General features: G+C 43.5%; 1 long non-coding RNA gene across 1 annotated transcript in view; it reads left to right on the top strand.

Moving 5' to 3' along the window:
* The window catches only part of LOC147574973 (uncharacterized), a 211,276-nt gene extending 191,726 nt beyond the window's left edge, over window positions 1–19,550 (top strand). The window contains exon 3 of the long non-coding RNA XR_015242929.1: window positions 18,718–19,550. This is a non-coding gene — a long non-coding RNA (uncharacterized LOC147574973). The remainder of the gene's footprint in view (window positions 1–18,717) is intronic.
* The last annotated feature ends 612 nt before the right edge of the window (window positions 19,551–20,162 follow it).

Here is a 20,162-nt window from a genome sequence, read left to right as displayed (position 1 = left end):
ATCAGACAACACTAAGGAATATAAAGCATCCAAAATGGCAAGGAGGAAGTCAAACTTTCACTCTTCGCAGACAACATGATACTTTATATGGAAAACCCAAATGATTCCACCGAAAAACTATGAGAACTGATCCATGAATTCAGCAAAGTCGTAGCATATAAAATCAATGCACAGAAATTGGTTGCATTTCTATACACCAATAATGAAGCAACAGAGAGAAATCAAGGAATCGATCCCATTTACAATTGCACCAAAACCATATATACCTAGAAATAAACCTAACCAAAGAGGTGAAAAATCTATACGCTGAAAACTACAGAAAGCTAATGAGGGGCGCCTGGGTGGCTCAGTCGGTTGAGTGTCCAACTTCGGCTCAGGTCACGATCTCACGGTCCGTGAGTTCAAGCCCCGCGTCAGGCTCTGGGCTGATGGCTCAGAGCCTGGAGCCTGCTTCCGATTCTGTGTCTCCCTCTCTCTCTGCCCCTCCCCCGTTCATGCTCTCTCTCTCTGTCCCAAAAATAAATAAACGTTTAAAAAAAAAAAAAAGAAAGCTAATGAAAGAAATTGAAGAAGACAAAAAAAAAAAAAAAAATGAAAAAATATTCCATGCTCATGGATTGGAAGAACAAACATTGTTAAAATGTCGATACTACCCAAAGCAGTCAACATATTTAATGCAATCCCTATCAAAATATCACCAGCATTCTTCACAGAGCTAGAAAAAACAATCCTAAAATTTGTATGGAACCAAAAAAGACCCCAAATAGTCAAAGCAATCCTGAAAAAGAAAAACAAAGTTGGAGGCATCACAATCCTTGACTTCAACATGTATTACAAAGCTCTAATCATCAAGACAATATGTACTGGTACAAAAAACAGACACTCAGATCAATGGAACAGAATAGAGACCCCAGAAATGGACCCACAGATGTATGGCCAACTAATCTTTGACAAAGCAGGAAAGAATATCCAATGGAATAAAGACAGTCTCTTTAGCAAATGGTGTTGGGAAAACTGGACAGCAACATGCAGAAAAATGAACCTGGACCACTTTCTTACACCATACACAAAAGTAAACTCAAAATGAATGAAAACATGTAAAACAGGAAGTCATCAAAATCCTCTAGGAGAAAGCAAGCAAAAACCCCTTTGACCTCAGCCTCAGTAACTTCTTACTCAACACATCTCTGAAGGCAAGGGAAACAAAAGCAAAAATGAACTATTGGGACCTTATCAGGATAAAAACCTTCTGCATTAGCAAAGGAAACAATCAGCAAAACTAAAAGGCAGCCAACAGAATGGGAGAAGATATTTGCAAATGCCATATCAGATAAAGGGTTAGTATCCAAAATCTATAAAGAACTTATCAAACTCAACACGTAAAAAACAAATAATCCAGTGAAGAAATGGGCAAAGACATGAATAGACACTTTTCCAAAGAAGACATCCAGATGGCTAACAGACACATGAAAAGATGCTCAACATCACTCATCATCAGGGAAACACAAATCAAAACCACAATGAGATATCACCTTACACCTGTCAGAATGGCTAAAATTAACAATTTGGGCAACAACACATGTTGGTGAGGATGCAGAGAAAGGGGAACAGTTTTGCACTGTTGGTGGGAATGCAAACCGGTGCAGCCACTCTGGAAAACAGTATTTAAAAAAATTAAAAGTAGAACTACCCTATAACCCGGTAATTGCACTCCTAAGTATTTACCTAAGTATTGTTTCAAAGGGACCCATGCACCCCAATGTTTATAGCAGCGCTATTGACAATAGCCGAAGTATGCAAAAAGCCCAATGTTCATCAACAGATGAATGGATAAAGAAGATGTGGTATATGTGTGTGTATACACACACATATACATATACACACACATATGAAGATGTGGTATATGTGTGTGTATACACACACATATACATATACACACACATATACATATACATATATATATACATATATACACACATATATGTGTGTATATGTATATGTGTGTGTGTGTGTATACACACACACACACATATATATATATACAATGAAGTATTACTCAGCAATCAAAAAGGATGGAGTCTTGCCATTTGCAACAATGTGGATGGAACTAGAGGGTATTATGCTAAGCAAAATTAGAGAAAGACAAATATCATATGACTTCACTCATATGAGGACTTTAACATAAAAAACAGATGAACATAAGGGAAAGGAAGCAAAAATAATATAAAAACAGGGAGGTGGGCAAAACACAAGAGACTCTTAAATATAGAGGACAAACTAAGGGTTGCTAGAAGGGTTGTGGGTGGGGGGATGGCTAAATGGGCAAGGGGCATTAAGGAAGACACTTGTTGGGATGAGGACTGGGTATTATATGTAGGGGATGAGTCACTGGATTCTACTCCTGAAATCATTATTGCACTAAATGCTAACTAACTTGGGTGTAAGTTAAAAAATTAATAAAAAATTAAAAAATACTATTAACATTCACTGTAGTTGTTTAGAACAGGAATCTGCAAGCTGTGTGTTTTTGTACAGCCTGTGAGCTAGGACTGGTTTTTATGTTTTTAAATGGTTGCAGGGGGCATGGAATCAAAAGAAGACTATTTCATAACACATGAAACAAAATTCAAAATCTAGAATCTATAAAGTTTATTGGAACATAGCAATGTCCATTCATTCATTTATTGTCTAAGGCTGCTTTTGCATACAATGGCAGAGGTGGGTAGTTATGACAGAGAATGTGTGGACCATAAAACCTAAAATATTGTCTACCTGGCCCTCTCCAGAAAACATTCACCAACTCCAGGTCTAGGTGGTAGGGGAGAGTGGATAACCCTGGCTGTGGGGTCAGGAGCTCCTGATTCCACTTGGCCTCCACTTGGTGGTTGCATGACTTTGGGAAAATGGTCCATCCACTTGGAAACTTTTTTCTCATTTCTAAGGTGGAGACCAAAGTATGACCTTTTTAGGATAGCAGTGAGAATCAAAAGAAATAAAGAACATGAAAGCCATAGCAAGTACTCAACATTCACAGCCATCAGAATGATTGTACACAGTAGAGCATGAAGGTAGCACAGAGGGATGTTATGTGTCCCCCAGTGTCATATGTTAAAGCCCTAACCCCGCAGTGTGATGGTATTTGTAGGTGGGGCCTTTGGGAGGCAGTTAGGGTTAAATGAGGCCACGAGGGCGGGGCCCTTGGGATGGGATTTGCACCCTAATAACAAGAGACACAGAGGGCTTGCTAGCTCTCTCTCTCCAGCAGGTGAGGAGGCAGTGATAAGGCAAGCTGGGAAGAGAGTAGTCCTCACCAGAACCCCACCAGGCCAGCAGTTTGAGTTTGGACTCAAGCCTCCAGAACTGTGAGGAAAAAATATCTGCTAAGTCACCCAGTCTGTGGTAAGATTTTATGGCAGCCCAAGCTGACTGAGACATAGGAGGAGAACTGAACTGACATCTTGAGCATACATAGAATTTCCACAGGTGGGGAAAGAGAGAAAAGGCCCCCTTGGCAGACGAACAATATACGTTAAAGCAATGGTGCTAGGAGTGCGTGGGGTGCTTATGGAACAGAGAAAACTCCTTCCACGTGGGCACAGACTGCACAGTGATAGAGGTGGGAGAAGATGGTTGGATTTGGTGGAGCTGAGGCCACAGAGGCACATTTGTGAGGGGCCTTGTATCCCACTCTCAGAGTAGGCTGATTTGTTATGTTTTGCCCATTTGATTTGTGAAATGTCCCTCTCTGCCTCCCTGAAGTCACCTTGGTGTAGGGGGTGAAAAGCCAGCTCACAGGAATACCATATACTTCTCTTCATGGTAACAGGTCAGTGGGTAGTTCCTGGCTCCTTCTCTGGGACTGACAGCCTGCTAATCAGGAGGTTAATCCATGGTGAATGAGAAAGACACAGCCCCACATCAGGGAGGAGTGAGGGTTATGAGAAATAGGGACTTTTTTAAAAGAAAAGAATACATAGTGCTGAGAAAAAGTATAATCTGGTGTAACATGGTCACTTAAGACTTTTTGCTAAGGATGTTGGAAAGTTTGGGAAGGGCTTTAAATGATGGAGCTCAAGGAGAAGAGGCTGTCGCTGTATTCCATGGAAGAGATAGCGGCAGCTTAGTCCAAGAACGTGACCATGGAAATGACAGAGGACCAGCTGAGAAAAATGGAGTAGAAGGAGTTCTCAGGGCATGGTGATCAGGTGCGGAGGACAAGGGGAAGGCAGACACGTAGGCCATGAGCAGACACCTGCTTGTGAGTGGATACTGGCTTGGCTCACTGGGATGGAGCAGGAGAGAGAATACAGGCTTCAGGGGGGTCAGTATGCATTGGGGATCAAACATTCAGTAGAGCAGATGTTGAGTAGATCATACCTGTGGCGTAATCTAAATGATGGGGGACCGGTGTCTGGAACTATTTGCTTATCTCAGTGTGAAGTTCAGGAGAGAGACCAGGGCTGGAGCTAGGAATCAGGGAGTCATCACTAAATGGATGGTGGCTACCGCCCTGCCGTGGCTGAGATCACAGAGGGAGGGATTCTGTTTGCCCATGGGCTGTCCCCCATCTGGCGGGATCACACCTGGCCTCAGAATTAAACCTCTTGTAATATGCTGCCTTTTGAAAATAAACACACATGCAAACAAACAAACAAACAAACGCTTCCATTCCTGATGACTCAAGTGGCATGTGTCTGGCCCTGATTGTGCACAGTTTTGTAGGAAGTTGCCAACACAATGAGCCATCTGAAGCCTCTAATGAAGCAATTATAGTATGTGGAATGAACAATCAATCAACTGTAAACTCAGTGGTGAGAATTTTATAGAGATTGAGGGTAGATAACAGGCTTGCTGCGGTTATGTCCAAGAGTAACTTGATCCCTTAGTGGAGATAATGTGTATGTAATGGTGGAACCTCTCCATCCCCGCCCACAACACACACAAAGCAAACAGTTCCTGTAAAAAGACCACCACTGCCCACCAATCAGCTCTCAAAAGTGTCTTGCTATCACCAAGAAAATTGTTCCATGTTTTGGGAGTTTGTGGTTAATAAAGACCTCTTACCTTGTGGGATATCCACAGGTAATACATTTCACTACTCCACTCTTCCTGTTTGATTCTTAAATGTATACCGACTATGTTAACAGAGAGGTCCACTCCATAGCAATGATTGTAGTATCATCATTTCCATTGCTCGGTGGCAGTTCTGAACACGTATTACCTCTAATCCTCACAGTAAGCCTGTAGAATAGGTATTATTGGGCTTAATTTTTAATGAAGAAAGAGAGACTCACAGTTTAAATGATCTGTCCTGTGTCACAGAGCTGAGATGGGGCAGAGCTAGATCAATCCAGGTGTGCCTGCCCACAGAACGCTCCCACTTCTCCATGGTCTGCCACCTTTCCATCCGTCTGAACCTCTTGAGTTACCTCCCCTCTGTTCAAGTCCATTCTCTTCATTGCGGGTGTTAGAAGATGCTTGTTGACATCACCATTGTCCTAGGTTTACCTTCAAAAGGCCTCCTATGAGAGACTTAAGATGTTTGGAGAGGACAGCCACACCCTCTTCATTATTCTCCCCTCTGGAGTAAACACTTCCAAGTATCTTCAGCCTTGTCCCATGTGACATGGAGGGGCAGCTGCTGCTGGCTACCTTCCTAACAGCCATCCCCTGTCTGCCCTAACTTCCTTGCCAGAAGCTCACCCTCCACTGTAAAAGCCACAAAGGCCAGAAACTCACTCCCCCAGCTGTGCACACTGAGAGTGGATTTTGGAGTAGGGGATTGGGGAATTGGAGAGGCAGAGAGGTAAGTGTGGTGGAAAAGAAACAGCTGGGTTCCTATCCTGACTTCACTAGCTGCAGTTAAATTATTCAGACTCTCTGGGGCTTCAATTTCTTCATCTCTAAAATGGGGATGACCATAGTTATCACAGGGGTGTTCTGAACGATAATCATATCAAGCACATAAATGCTCCGCATAGAGCTAGACACAGAGAAGTTACATAATAAAGGGATGTTACTATTTTTATTGCTATTGCTAAAGATGAAGCTGCTGTTCTTCATTGACTTTTATTTACTTCATCAGGTGTAGGGCATGAGATTCACGTGTGGATTAGATGAAGGGGCATTAACATCCTGATGTTTATGAATGTATATGATGCTTCCCCCACCAAAAAACAAACCAAAACAACTTAGCAGTAATACTTGTGTGCATATTCATGATTCGTTGACTCTTCATTTGTGGGTGTCAAGGAAAAGCATTAGCTCAACCACAGGTGCCAGCCTTTGTCTTAGGCGAGGAATTCCCTTAACTTAGGAAAATAATTAGATAAATTAATTGTTTAGCCCTTCTTTCAAGAAGCTTACAGCCATTGAAAGCCAAGGATATGCAGTTAATTTGTTTTAATTTTTTAAATGTTTTACTTATTTTTGAGACAGAGCATGAGCAGGGGAGGGGCAGAGAGAGAGGGAGACACAGAATCCAAAGAAGGCTCCAGGCTCTGAGCTGTCAGCATAAAGCCCAACGCAGGGCTTGAACTCACAAACCGCGAGATCACGACCTGAGCCAAAGTCGGATGCTTAACCGACTGAGCCACCCAGGTGCCCCTGCAGTTGAATTTTTTAAAAGGTGCGTTTTCACAGGGTCAGTGTGATGGATAATGGATATTAAGTTTCTAGAATATTGCTCTAATGAAGTAACAAAGTTGGGAGACTTTTGAGATGTGAATCATTGGGTATTCTTTAAAGCATAGGTTCTCAAACTTGTGCATATTCAGAATCATCTGGACTGTGCAGTGAAAATGCAATTGTATCAGGCATCTCAACATTCCCAAGATGGTGCCTTATTCTTTCCTCGTGTTGCTTGTATCATTCTCATTTCTGGAGCACCCAGCCCTCCCTTAGGTGAGAAACCAAAGCTCAGATGTGGATTTATTCTTGCACCTTATGTGATTCCTATGTTTTTCAGGACAATTGAGTGTATATGCCAGAAATCAAAAGCAAACTAGCTTAGACAAGAGAGACTTTATTGGCCAAAGTAACTGAAAGGGATCTTCTAGCCTAAATGCCAACAGAGATCTTTCTCTCTTTCCTATATCCATCCATACGTATACTCCTATTTCTTTCTCTATTCTTCCCCCATAGACATACACACACATATTTATTTTTGTAAAGAGATATATATGTCGATATGCATATGCATATACACAAATATACACACACATCTATATATACATGTACATTTATATATATGCACACAACAGATTCCTGTATATCAGTTCTGCTATCTTCCAAGTATTTCTAATTATCCCCCCCTTCTGGGAACATGGATGATTTACATTTCCTGGACCACTTGTGATGGGGTAGGATCACAGAAATAGTTCTGGCTAATGAGTCGTATGCAGAGGTGATATGTGTCACTTCTGGGCTAGAACATTTAATTGGCAGCACATGACCATTCCATGATTTTTTTTTTTCCTCTTCTATGGTGACCAACAAAATTTGAATTAGAAGCTACTTAGTCCCACATAAGGGGAGGGAACTTGAACTGATCTCTCAGCTGACCCAGTGGACTAGAAGTATGAACAAAACATAAGCCTTTGCTATTGGCTACTAAGGTTTAGAAGTTGTCAGCACAGCATAGCCTGGCCAATCCTAATGAAGACAGAAGACCTCCAGCAGCTCCATGTTTGTATGGCCATGTCCAGTTCCAGATCTCAGGAGACAGAGCAACCCTCTCTTTCTCTGTGCCCTTATAGCCAGTCTCATAGAGAGACCTTCTTTTGGTTGTGTCCTATCCTTGTATCAATCATGGAAGATAGAAAGATGGCCAGGCTATGATACTGTTGGCCAGGTCTGGACTACGTGACTTCTGGACAGTAGAGAAGCACTATAATTAATGGTTCTGCTGGTACTTCAATGATGGGGAAGAGGCAGTTTTCAAACAGAATGAGGGAGGAGGCAGGGGATACAACCACAGGGACTATGATCCCTGGACATGGCTGAGGGTATTTTCTTCCTCTTCCTCTTTCCTTTCTTTCTTTGTCTCTCTCTCTGTTTCTCTTTCTTTCTCTCCCTCTTTCTATTCTTCGTATACACCTCTATTGTTCATTATATTATGTTGTATTTTGTTTCCATGGCTGAGCCCCTACCTCACCTCCCATCCAAGACAGTGAATTTACTGACTTCAGAAACAATGTCATATCTTCCTTAGTGACCACAGGACCCAATACAGGACTTGGCCCTTTCACGGGAACTCAATAATTATAGAGTGCATAAAATGAATGCAAAAGGCTATTTAAGAAAAGACAGGCCAAGAATGAAGAAGTACATTTCATTTCTTCCGCTACTGGGAGATCAAACATCAAATAGCATGGAGTATATTGACACAAAATCTTCCAGGATAGTCCAAAAAAATATTTAATTCTCATTCTCCCTAGAAAACCCTTTAACAAATGCAACCAAACACCTGGGAACAAGAGATCTGCCACTGCATCATCCATTTGCTTTCAAAATGGAAACCCTAGACAGATTCCCTCGCCTGCAATTATCCAGGTGGAACACAGACAAGTTAATATCAACAGCTCATCTTGATGCCTACACTGTCCCCAGAATCCAGAGAAAGGTATTCTTCCCTTTAATCCTCTGTGGCAGGACAGATGGCACTTACAACCCAGGCTAGCACCTGGGAAATGTTTTTCACGCTACCAATTAAGACACTTTTCCTCTGCTGTGTCCGTCACTTGCACCTGTAGGACAACTGGTCGCCTCGCCAGGAGCATACTACATCTGATCACTCCCTTGTCCACTGGGGCTCTTCGCGACAGATTCCAAAAGTGTTGCAAAGGAAAAAAGTGAGAGTTGCACCTGAGCTGGAGATTTCCTGGCACATTCATGGAGGGCCTAGCAATTTTTTAAAAAAAATTTCATCCTGTTGACAATCACTGTAAACCTGCTATATACCAATAGACAACAGAGGGAAAATAAAAGATCAGTAAGACTCCACCCTTGGGGACCTCATAGTCTAGTGGAATGACGGATAATAAACAACTCACTAAAATTCAGTGTGAAAATGCTCTAAGTAGAGCTGCTTCAAGGTACAGATGATATAGAGAAGCAAAGGATCACTAATTTTGAGGAAGGGCCAAAACAAAGTCTCAGAGAGGTCGTATGTGTTAGTCTGCATTTATAGAAAAATATTAACTCACATTTTCATGGTACAATTTGGTTTTCAAAGCATTTTCACATATTTATCTCATTTTATTCCTCCACTACCTATAGGAAGAGATTCCTCTTCTTCCCTACCACCATGTAAGGAGTTATGGCTTGGATAGGCTATGAGACTTACTCAAAATGGCCAAAAAAGGGAAGAGCAGAACTCAAAACTTGTTTCTTTTTTCTTTCAGAGTTTATTTTTTTCTTTTAGAGTTGAACTTATTCTAAATTGAACCGGGCTCTTAGCTGCAAGCAAAAGTTAGAAATACAACAGCAAAAAAAAACCAAAAAAACAAAAAAAACCCAAAAAAACCTCTAGCATGAGACTTGGGTGCTATATAAGGCAGAATACCACTGCCCAACCGGGCCCAGCACTGGCCTGGTGAAGGCACCAGTGCAGCCTTCGTGCCATCAGGTGCCATAGCTTGCACATCCGAAGCCACCAACATGCTTTGTGATGTCCCTGGGACTTCTTCCCAGATGCTTCTAGAAACTCAGTAGAGTAGACCTGCCCACTGGCAGGTAGTTTTTCCATGATCCCTGCTTCTTGGGTTCTTAATTTCTAGTGGAGTCTGAAGTCAGTGCACTGATGGACAGAGTCCCCATCAGTCCCCTAAATGCAGGGAAGGCTAGGGAGGCAAGCACCTGATACTTTCAGTGTTGTGGGAATTGGACACAACTTCACAAGTTTGGTAATTCTCAAGTATGAGAAAGATTGCAAAACCAACACTTAGCAGCACTATATTTCCTTCACCATTACTTGTCAGTAATGGCTGATTTCCCTGCTTTAAAAACTATGTTTATTCTGTGAGGCTAGGTTTGTAACTCCCAAAGCCCTTTTGAACCCAGTATGAACAAGCAAAACCGCTCCTAACTGCCTCCTATGTTGTGCAGCATGACTATGGCTTCATCAGCACAATCATTCCAGAAACAGCTCACTTAATTATTGATCAAACACATTCATTTAGGTGTGTGGTTAAACCCTCTTCCCAGGATGACTGGCCAGGCCAGCTCTACAGTTTAATCACTATGAGCCAGTGACTTTCACTTCTGACCACTGATTGGGAAAGTAGGAGAAAAGGTTCCTACTAATTTGTGAAATGAGAGATGTCTTCTCTACTGACGGGGAATAGAGCTGGCTCTGCTGTGAAAATGGGCTGCATGGGAAGCAACACACTATGTCAGGTCTGTAGTTCTTTGAGGTTAGTGATTCTCCAAGTGTGGTCTCCTGGACAGCAGAAACACCTGCAAACTTGTTAGATGTGGAAATACTTGGGACCCACCCCAGAACTACTGAACCAGAAATTCTGGGGGTGGAATGCAGTCATCGATGTTTTAATAAGCTTCCAGGAGACTCTGGGGCATGTTAAAGCTTGGGAAACACTGCTTTAGACCCAGGAGCTGCTTCTGACATGGGTACCAAGCTTTGGTTTCCTCATGGACTCTATGAGCTTTCAGCTGTCCTCAGTGGTCGGGATAGGAAATGAAGCAAGTTCATTTAAAGCAGCAAACCCATCCCTGATCATCCTTTTAGGTAGGTCTTCTCTGAAAAAGATCAGCCTCACAGAAACCTATGATGATTGGCCACTTCAACAAAGTAATTATGTAACTGTACTCCTTCATATCCATTATCTCTTTCTTCCCACATTATAGCCCTGGAAGGGAAGTTGTTTTCAGGATGAGGAAACAGGCTTAGGAAAGTTAATTGACTTGCCCAAGGTCACCTATCCAGAGTGGGAGAGCTAGTGGCCTCTAAACTATGCCAAGGCTAAGGGCATGACGGGGGACAATCTGGGGAGAGTTCTCCCACCACCGACCTGTAATTATTAGATCACAAGTACCTCAACTAATCACCTCCCTTCGCTGAAGAAATGTGTCTCTTTGACTTGGTTACATTCTCAAGAATTGTTCTTTTTGAGAAGCCTCTCTTTATAAATACAATTTCATACAAATCTCCCACTAGCTCTATGGCTTTGCAACAAAAGTGATCCAGTGTGTGAATGTGCAAGTGAAGCAGTCTATCGCAGGAGAGGAAAGCACAGAGTATGAAAATGGGATCAAGCAGCTACCAACCCCAGCTTAATCAGGTTGAGACACAAATGGAACCATTAACATTCCTGAGTTCTTGTGAAATGAGAGGCTATTTTTCAGGTATGGTTATATTTAGAGATAGGACATAGGAGGAGGCCATTAAGGTTAAATGAGGTCACAAGGGTGGGGCACTGATCCCATAAGATTGTGTCCTTATAAGAAGAGACCAGAGCGCTTGTTCTTTCTCTGTCCACACACACTGAGGAAATGCCACATGAGGACACGGACGTCAACCATCCGCAAGCCAGAAAGAAAGCTCTCATTGGCCTTTTACTAGTGACTTCTTTTCCCTATGTCCAAACTGCTTGGCAGGGCAGGGACTAGAGGGTTGGGGGATGGGTTGGAAGGTTGTTGGGTGAATTAGCACAGAGTGCGATAAATTGAATACTTAATGGCATTAATGAGGACGCCTGATAAATTCATTTCATAACTCGGAAGACTTTAGGTCTGTATGCTATAGCTTCCTTGCAATTGACTAAATCTGCATAACAAACCACCACAAAATTTAGCAGCTTAAGGCAGAAAATGATATTGATTCATATAATTCTTCAAAATGAGCTGGGCTCTGTGGAAAGTTCTTCTCCTGGTCTTACTGAGGGTCACTCATGTGGATGTTTTAAATTGCTGATCAGTGGGGGTTTGGCTCAGCTGGGATGCTGGGATGGGTGGACCTCCTCTCTTTCCATATGATCTCAGAACCCCTCTTTCCATGTGGCTTTTCCACAGTCTCCCCATCAGTGTTGCCAGACTCCTAGCATGGGGACTCAGGGCTCAGCTGATAGATTTTCTAAAAGGTGATGCCCACAACTGGCACAGAATCACTTCTGCTGTCTGTTTGTTGAAGCATGTCACAGGACCAGCCCAGATTCAAGGGAAGGGACTGAACAGAGTGTTTCACTGAGGGCCACCACTGTACCAGAACACTACAAACATTTTGCAGCCATCAGCCTACACAGTAGGCAAGGGCTTTCTAATAGGACTGTCCACATGTGCCTCTGAGACTCCTTCTCTGATATTGCTGTATCAGTTCTAACTCCATCTTCTGAACCATCTATCCTTTGAGATGTATTACAGCCCTACTCTTCTGAATGCTACTCTGTCACTTTCAGGTGACTTTGCATATCTCTTTGGGGAGAAAATTTATTTCCAAGTTCCTGGTAGAACATCTTTTAGCTTTAAATGCTGACAGTTATGATTTTAGAGAGCTCTCACTCTTGCTGTGGCTTCACCTTCCATGTTTAGGTTTCAGAACCAGCACAGATGTGAGCTCCAACTGTTTTCAGTGGTATTTAGAAGACTACAGGTATTTGGCAAATAAGTTAAAATGAGATTTTAAAGTTAACCCAAGTATTTTCCATGTTCCACACACACAAACCTCCATGTGTCTAATATACCATGGGAACCTTCTATCATTTCAGGCAGCAGCTAGGGCAGTCTAAACTCATTGCCTCAAGGAAGGGAGGCCAACAGCCAAACAAAAGAGAACAAAGGCATCAATTCTCAATCTTGAGTTTCAAAAGAGCCTTTTCAAAGTCCTGGCAAAGAAAACAGGTTAATAGGAAAGGTTTTTGAGTTTCAAAAGCTTGGCTTTTCTCATGCCAAAAGCCATATGCTGTGCTATTTACAATAGATTTGGGGAGCATGTGTGATGATATGTAAAAATATATAAACTATAAAGAAATATATACAATTCCAAAATATAAAAATATATTAAAAATATTTTTAAAGTGAATAGTCTAGTTCTGTAAAGTCTGTAGAGATTCCAGGAGCTGAGCTGAGAAGGGGGGGGGTGGTTCTTAGGGGGAACAAGAGTTGCAATGAGCATTTCTGACAAGGGTCGCTGAACATGGCTCAGCTAGCAAATGTTACCAGTTGGGTTCTCTGCAAGTAGACCTTGAGATGAAGTTTGAGGTGCAAAATGCTTATTAGGAATTAACATCTATGAAAGGCAGGGCAAGAAAGCAGGATTGGACAGAGGGAGAAGTTAAACTGAGAGGGAAGCCTTGGCCGGTAGGGAACTCTGGAGCAAATATTACTAAAGTTGTTCTGTTGGGCGGAATGGTTGGACTTTATACTCTCCACCTTAGTCTTTGGTACAAGCTGCTTTGACAACAGCATGACCTTGCATCAGGTGCAAAGAGCATCTGGGAGGAGCTGATAGCGGGACATGCTTGCTGATTCTCCTCACTCCCTGCAGCTGGTCCTTCCATAAAGAAGGATCTGGGCAGCAGCCGTGGATCTCCAGGTCTACCGCACTAAACCGTCTCCTCCTTGAGCCGGGAGACGATAGAACAGCTGGACAGGTTTGGAAAACGTGAAGAACATTCCATGCAGAACTCTCTTTAACCCAAGAGAGGTAGTATGGTGGGCTGGAAATAAAGAGAAAATGGCAGCAGGACACAGAGAGAGCCCAGGATAGCTCATTCTGTCTTGCATGGCCCCAGACTGCCATAGAGGAGGGTCTGACAATTCCCCGTGACCCAAAGAGGGTCAGATGCGGACTGCTTGGACCAATTGACACACCTAGAATTGACAGCGGTGAAGGGGAACTCTCTCGGCTGATAAAAGTGGGACTAACCCCCAAAATCACAAGAGAAAAAGTTCTTTTTAGTATATTACAGCAAAGGCAGGTGACAGGTGAACCCAAATCACCCTCCCTTTTTTTCTGTCACTAGGATTCTATAAAGTCACTCCCTATCCCACTATCCCAATTGATTTAGAGAAACCCCAGGTCCTGAACAGAAGAAGGAGTGGAGAAACTCCAAACCGACTGAGTTTAAGCTTGAGGAGACAGAGAAACCCCCTACGTGATTGAGTTTATCTAGAATTAAATAGATTTGAGTTTCCTGCTACTAGACAACGTGGGGGTTCCAGATAGATACGAAGTTTAATTATGAGAGGAAATATTTTGAAAGCTACATTTTTGATTCACTTGTGCCATAGATTGAAAATCCATACTGCTATACAGATAGGAAATGATCAAAGAAGTAATCATTGCTTCTGTCGGTAGCAGAGGGAGAAATGTAAACCAGCGAAAAGAGCCAAGCTTGCTCTTGGCCAAGTGTGTGGTACAAGTGGGGACACTATCTTAAAAACCAGACACTCAGACCCTGCTGGTATGGTGGATAATGGGAGGTGATTTCTGTAAATCTGATATATATATATATATATATATATATATATATATATATATATAATGAAGGCTTTAAATTATTTATGTTTTTGCCATCCTGCTTTTAGGTATCAGGCTTAAGAAAGTAACCAGATATCATTGTGACTGCTATTTGAGGACTAGAGAAAGAGAGAAATCAGTTAGGGCACTGGTTGTACATTGTCCCTAGCAACAAATGCTGATCTCTGGCACTTGAGTGATGGCAGTGGGGATGGGAGACACGTAGGAAATTGGGTGTTTTTTTTAGAGTTAAGACTTGTTGATGGATTAAATGCATGTGACAGGTAGGGTGCGATGTTTAGTTTTTGGCTTAAGCACCTGGGTGGATAACAGTGGCCTTTACTAATGTGGAGAAGGTTAGAGACAGAAACAGTTTTTTGAGGAGAGGGTAGAAATCAAGAGGTTTCCTATAGCTCATCTGAGTGTCTGATGCTATGAAATATCCACAAGGTTCTGTCTCTTTGACATCTAGGCCTGGAACTTGTTGGAGTGGACAGGGTGAGAAATATTAATTTGAGAATCGTGAACATAAAGACAGCATTTAAAGCCATGGGACTGATGAGATCATTTGCTGAATGAGTTACTGAATATAAATAGAGTGAATCAAATGGATGATAGGACCATATGTGTAAGATTATTAGAGATTTTTATTTTCTTTATTGCTTTCTGTATTTTTAAAGATGTTCACAATGAAAATATATTACTTAAAATTTTTGTTTTGATGTTTATTTATTTTTGAGAGAGAGAAAGACACACACACAATGTGAGTCGGGGAGGGGCAGAGAGTGAGGCACAGAATCCGAAACAGGCTCCAGGCTCTGAGCTGTCAGCACAGAGCCCGGCACGGGGCTCGAACTCATGGTCCATGAGATCATGACCTGAGCTAAGTCGAACACTTAAGCAACTGAACCATCCAGGCGACCCGAAAATATATTACGTTTATAATCAGAAAACAAGTAAAGTCACAATAAATCTGCTCCTGGCACTCTGAAACACAGCTATGCAGCTTCTTTGCTTCTTTTCTCAGAAAAAGCATTTCACCTCAGTTGGGCCTTAAAAATATTAATGTGCTTATTTAATTGGGAATCTTAGAGACAGTGTTTGCATGAAAATCAACATCCTCACCTCTTCTGCAGTGCAAATGAGCCATTCATTTTCTGCTCTCACCTAACCTGCATCTTGCTGCTGATTGAACCTGTGCCTAATTATGTGTTGCTCCTTGAGTTCTGGAGTATGTAATAGCAATGTTTATTTGCCAAGGTTGACAGTGATGACTAAGTCGTTTCCCTCTTCGTGGTTTTTTTTTTTTTTTTTTTTCCTTTTTTAAGTGAAAGAGAGAGTAACCCTGTCTGTCGTGCCCCCAACACAGCGCGTTGATGGGGTTGTCTCTGGTTAGTGAGAGCTGGGGCAGGAACTCAAGCATCACAGGGTATTTTGTCAGAAGCCCTAGTGAGAAGGAGTTTCTGTAAGTCATCTGGGATGAGGCAAAAGGGCCTCTTGGCCTGAATATTTATTCATTCAACTAACATTCAGCGCATCCCCACAATGCTCCTGGGCAATGACAGAGATAAATATGATCCTAGAATGTTAAGTCTAGTGATTCAGTTTGAGTCCCATTTGTTAAGGGTCATGATGAGGGAAGTGTGGGGCAATATGGAAACACATAACCTGGGGAGTGTGGTTCAGGGTCAAGGCTACCTGGAAAGGATAATAATAGCTAGCATTTGTCAAACTGCCAGGCACAGTTTTTCACGCTTTATGTGGTTTGACTCATTCATTCTTCCAACAACCTGTGAAGAAGGTACCATTATTATGCTCATTTTATGGGATAAAAACCTGAAGCATGGAGTGGTTAAACCTCAGCTGAGTAGCCAAGGGCAAGAGGAGTTAGGTTGAAGGTGGAGGGAAGAGTTCCAGGCAATTGGAGCAGTGTGTGGAAAGGCATGGTGCATTCATGGATAGTGCATAAGGAATGGCTGGGAGACTGACTACAGGATGTTTGCTGTCACCGGCATCTGTGGGGCAGGGGCCCGGAGGATGGAGCTAGAGGGGCTTGAGAGGCAGTAAGAAAGGAAGCAACAAGGGCGCCTGGGTGGTTCAGTTGGCTAAACGTCTGGCTTCTGCTCAGGTCATGATCTCACGGCTTGTGGGTTCAAGCCCCATATCAGGGCTCTGTGCTGACAGCTCAGAGCCTGCAGCCTGCTTTAGATTCTGTCTCCCTCTCTCGCTGCCCCTCTCCCGCTCATGCTCTGTCTCTCAAAAATAAATAAAAATGTTAAAAAAAAATTTTTTTAAAAGAAAGGAAGCGACAGAATCAGATTTGCCTCGGCTCTGGCTGCCTTGCGTGGCCTGGTTAGATGGGAGGAAACCAGGCAGGAAGCGGTGGTAGCGGCCGCACTTGGATTCAAGCGGCAGGTGGATTCAAGGGGCGTGGTGCTGCGGACGACTGGGTCTGGGGAGGTGCCGAAGGGGAGGAGCTGGAGTGAGTGTCCAGACTTCTCCTTGGGTGGCTAGGTAAGAGGCAGTGTTTCCCGAGACCGGGAGCCCCAGGGGAGGACCGCACCTTGTGTGCACAGATGGTGCATGAGGTTTGTTCTTTGAGGCACCTTGAGCCTGGGTCTCTGGGGAACAGAGAGAACAATGCCCAGGGAAGCAGTGAACAGTGAGTATATGGACGGAGACCCGAACCCGAAAACAAACAAGCCAATCAGCGGACTCCTTGATCTGTCTCTGAGCCGACATCTGAATTGTTAAAACTTAAGGAGAGGAAGACCTTGAAAATCTTCATAAAAGCAAGGGATGGTAAATCGAAATTAATTGGATAGCACTTGTTATTTGTGATTTAATATGTGTTAAATGTCACGGATTTTTTTTTTTTAACTCTATTTTAGGAGAAGTTAAAAATACATCTTCACAAGACATTTCATAGGTTTGCTGCTGTTGTGGCCCCTACCTTCCCCCCAGTTCTCTGGAAGGTCTTTATTTCTCCAAACCGCAATTCTCCTACTCTGGCAGTTTCCATAAACCCGTTCTTTGAGGTAGGGGAGGCAGTGCTCTATATGTCTCTCTATACAATCTTTGTAATATGTATGTGACTAGGTACTTTTATCTCCACTTACACAGATGGGAAAACTGAGGTTTAGGGAGGTTCACTCCCCACTTAAGTTAGCGGACGAGGCAGTATTTAAACTGAGGCAGCCTAGCACACACAGCACTCTTAACCAGGGCTGCTATATTTATCTACCATCTACAGGCACGTTAATCAAATCCCAAGCTCCATGCCCTTCCTCATGCCTCCAACATTTTGACATCCGGGTTAGCATCAGAAAGCCCATGGGGGTGGAGTATCCTCTCTGATGCAAGTCTGAAAAGGCAGTGGGTGACTGTTGACCGTTGACCAGGACCCACAGGATTTAGATAAGGTTTTCCCCTTTTCCTCTCTTTGCCCTCTGACGACCTCTCTTCTCTTCTGGCCCCAGTGCTATTCTTTACTCAGCATCTCCTCTTCCAAAGTGCCCAGCTGCCTTCAGGCTGGTGCCTTCAGGGACAGACGGACACAGAGAGGCAGGGATTCCCAACTGGACGGGCCACTGGGGGCCAAGAGTCCTGGGGAGACGTGGATGGGCCCAGGCCTGTAGCTGCAGTCTTCTAAACAGCCCCCTGGAGTAGACTCTCTCAGCTTCGGGGAAAGGTCAGAATTTCAATCTTGTGTTTTCACACATCTTAAATGGATTTCAGAGGCACTGGCACTGCCCTGCTCCTCTCTCTAAACAATGTGGTTAAGCTGCTGTAGCGTTGCTAGAGGCTGCATTCCTCCTGCATTGTGATGTGGTTTTTGGAAGTCATGCATGCAGTTAGCTAACCAAACTAAGCTGTTTCATTAATGGGAGCAAACTCAAGAGAGAAATCGTGAATAGGAACAAGGCGAGTTTGCTTTCCACCCCTAATTCAAAAAACCAGATAATTAAGTAGGCGGAGAAAGGAAGTATCCCTTCTGATTCCAAGAGCTGGCTCTCTCTGTCTCTCCATTTCCTTTCTTTATTAGGTGGTGATGGTGGTTGTGGGGTGTGTGTGTGTGTGTGTGTGTGTCGGGTGGCGGGGCGGTGAGGGGGGGCGGCATGGCAGTGGTGCGGGGATGGTGAGGGAATTCCTAACAAAAGATCTATTACCCCAGACCCTTGGAGTCAGGTGTTTCTATCATGTTTTCTGTTCTGTTCCGCTTCCCTGTCCCCTCCACTCAGTTCTACCCCACCCTCAGTAGCAGCTCCAAATCTCCACCGGCCAACTCATCCCCCACCTGTCACTTTGGATCCCACCTCAAAGACAAGGCTCATCAGCATGAACTCAGTCCCCACCTACATCTTCCACCTATGGATGCACATGGAGATCACGTTTCTCTCCTCTTCTCTGCCTAGGAGGAAAGAGTCCCTGTCTGCAAAGCTCACTGCTCTCCTGTGGCCTGACACCCACTATGAATCTGCTTGCCAGTTACCCTGTTGCTATCATGGCTCCTTCCCTCAGTATAATAAACACGTCCAACTCGCTCGTATTCCAAGAAAACCTCTTCCCTCAAGCCTGCCTCTGGACCCATCTTCCCCACCCTTGGGGCTTGCTTTCACCACCACACATCTTAACAGTCTACCCACTTGTCAAAGCCACACATCTCCACTGCCGTCACCTCCGGTTCTGGCTTCTGCGTCTCCTACCCCGTGGCTGGTGGCCACTGATGCCAAATGTTCAGACCCAGTGGATCTCCCCATCCGTTTCCTATTCACATCTGAGCAAGACGGCAGGAGGATGGCCGAAGTGACCTCTCGAGGGGGGACTGCCGGTTCAGTCTTCTGATGTTTTTTTCAGAGAGCCGAGACTTTCAGACAAAGACATTTTTCATCTACCAGGCTGCATATTTTTACTTAGATATTTAAAAAAGCAATCTCAAGCTTTCCGAAAGAAAATGTAACATAGATGCCAAATCAGATGAGAACTAACACTTGGTATCAACAGGAATATATTTGAATTTAAAAAGGCTAGCTGCATCTGACAGCAGTGTGTCTCAGCTAAAGTCTAAGCTGGAGTGGGGGGGTGGGGAAGAGAAGAGTCTTCAATAAATAAATGTTTATTGAGACGGGGGCAGGTGATAAGTAGAGTGACTCTATCATGTGACGCATAGAGGGTCAAGGAAGGCTTCACATCAGAAGTTACAGTTGGGCTGGGTCTTATAGGGCAGGTAATTTCTGGTAAATCCGAGTTCACTGAAGGCAGAGGGAACGGCATGTGCAGAGAGCAGGATGTTTGGAAAAGAACTGACATTTTCGGGGAATAATGAGCATGATACTTTGAAGCGTCTTACGATCTCTAGGATCGAGTGCTGTCCTCTGTATCACAGCCCTGGGAGAGCTGCAATTGTAATTTTTGTTAAACTCAGGGCTGAAGACCCTCCAAATGTGTATGAGGAACCAATTTCTTGCGTCCTTTCCTAAATCCAATGTGAGCTTTCAGATGGACAGAGGAAAGGTGTTCACAATCAAGGCCATCTTTCCCCAGGGTGGCCAGGATCAACAGAGGTGGCTAATGGCCCAGCAAGCCCCAGCACCTCCTGTAGTACATCTTCCCCATGTTGCACCTCCGGCTTCACTATTCATGAACTGTCAGAAGAAAGGGGCTGTGTGTATCGTTCGTTGTCACA

Source organism: Puma concolor, chromosome D4, assembly GCF_028749965.1.
Source record: "Puma concolor isolate L17-30 chromosome D4, mPumCon1.1.hap2, whole genome shotgun sequence".
Taxonomy (NCBI): domain Eukaryota; kingdom Metazoa; phylum Chordata; class Mammalia; order Carnivora; family Felidae; genus Puma; species Puma concolor.
This window is presented reverse-complemented; position numbering and strand designations above follow the sequence as displayed.